Raw genomic sequence first — 1904 nt, 5'->3', positions numbered from 1 at the left:
ACTAGCTGCATTCCCTCTAGTCTTACACTGCTAAATTAGGGACGGCTAGTGCAGATAGCCCTCGTGGAGCTTTGTGCGAAATTCAAAACAAACAAAATATATAGTACATCAAGTTTCTCGGTGGGTCAGCAGTAAGTTTACGAGCTTACAACAATAAAAGCCAAGGTTCGATTCCCCACCATGAACAGAGAGCAGTTAGTCCAGTTAGCTTTGCACTAAAAACCAACAACATCAGTTCATATTATTGACGAATTAGCCCCAATCGCGTGACAATAAGATTGAAAGTAAGTAATTTACATGGAAAAATGGTGGTATTACAAGATACTACACTAAACCATCGATAGCTAAGATCTACAGTCTTAAAGGTCACAATCTAATTTAAGCCAGTAGTATAGCTATGACTTTTAAAATACGTTTATTTGGATTTTTTTTATCTTTAAATCGAACGGTTTGCATTACATGCGGGCTCTGCTGTTTATGTCGGTTTTTGGTTGTTGTGCGCGACCTGGGAGGGTCAGTTCAATTCAGACCTCTTCCTCCATGTCTCATGCCTCGTGGGTTTGATTCAAAACTGCGTCATCAAAACTGGCCAAGTATAGGGGATTTAGTAAAGATAAGATAGAGATGGTTTAACAGCCAATGTAAGAAGAAAAGTATCTGAAAAGTAGTCAGTCAGATCCAATATACGCTGACTACGGTTCAAAGAGATTGGTTTAAGGTCTGTTAACTACCTGCAAAATTAATTTCCGGAAATATTTACAAGGCATACTGGTCTTTGAAATAAGAGAGAAAAAAAAGCAGCATTGATCATCAAGACCACATTTGAATCACAAAGAACATTGAATTTCTTGTAAAGTGAACGGATTGCTAAAAGGTTTATAGATTGGTCTTACATAAGAACGTTTCTGAGGAAACCCGCAGTATGTTAAATTTACTAACTTCAATCACGTTGTGCTGATGAGAATTTTGTTAGAAATGCGTCGACCAGTTGTCGTAAAATAGAATCGTTCACGTGAGAGCTTAAAATATTACTGATAGACAGTGCTTTTACATTGTGTGATGAGATATCGATAAAACGAACAAAAAGCCTTTACTCAGTGACGCACGTCAGAATTATTTGCTGCTGGGAACGTGGTACATATGTTACCCAGTTTCACAATTAACCCATCGCCAATGTTGATATGTGTGTGTGTGTGTGACTTCTTCTAATGAAACAAATACACTTGTTTCTCTTCCGAATTTCGGAAGAGATGTTATATCTGAAGTAGCAAGCAAGGATATAAATGGTAAACTCCATCCATCTGCTGTTTGTTTTCTTAAACAATAATACTGGTGAAAAAAAGCTTCCATTACATTCACGAGTCAGCAAAACCTGCATGGGAAATATTTGATTCGTTTTAATAGTTTGAAGTTCTTATCAAGCTGTTATTACCCGAAATTTATATTTACATGCAATAGAGCAGATTTCCAATCGTAAAACGTCTGGATTTTACGTACATAAAGAACACATTACATAGTAATAACGTAAGCACCACCAACGTGCTACATGAACTGTTACTAACTACAGCGTCTACGAACCGCTTTGGTCATTTCTAGTTAGATTATTAGATTCTCTGTAACATGAAGAAACTTTATACATGTTCGAAAAGAATTCAAAATAACATTCATTCGTAGGGTTTCTTTAGCCCCAATACATCAGTAGGTGCATTTTAATTTAGCCTCTCCTCAACAACTATTATTATTAACATAAAGAAATTGGCTCATGTATTTATATAATTGTTAAAGTTCAAGCACTGGCTTCTTAAGGTTTCGTAACGACTATACCCAGAGCTTAGATGTCTCTATTAGGTTGTTTATCTACACACACCCCCACCCCCAGTGGCATAGTGGTATGTCTGCGGACT

General features: G+C 36.8%; 1 protein-coding gene across 2 annotated transcripts in view; it reads left to right on the top strand.

The window, feature by feature from the left end:
* The window catches only part of LOC106462132 (tumor protein p53-inducible protein 11-like), a 198511-nt gene that overhangs the window by 58774 nt on the left and 137833 nt on the right, over positions 1 to 1904 (top strand). The gene's annotated exons all lie outside the window — the stretch shown is intronic.

Source organism: Limulus polyphemus, unplaced genomic scaffold (assembly GCF_000517525.1).
Source record: "Limulus polyphemus unplaced genomic scaffold, Limulus_polyphemus-2.1.2 Scaffold1100, whole genome shotgun sequence".
NCBI lineage: Eukaryota > Metazoa > Arthropoda > Merostomata > Xiphosura > Limulidae > Limulus > Limulus polyphemus.
Note: the sequence above shows the minus strand (reverse complement) of the source record. Positions and strands in the feature narration are given on the sequence as shown.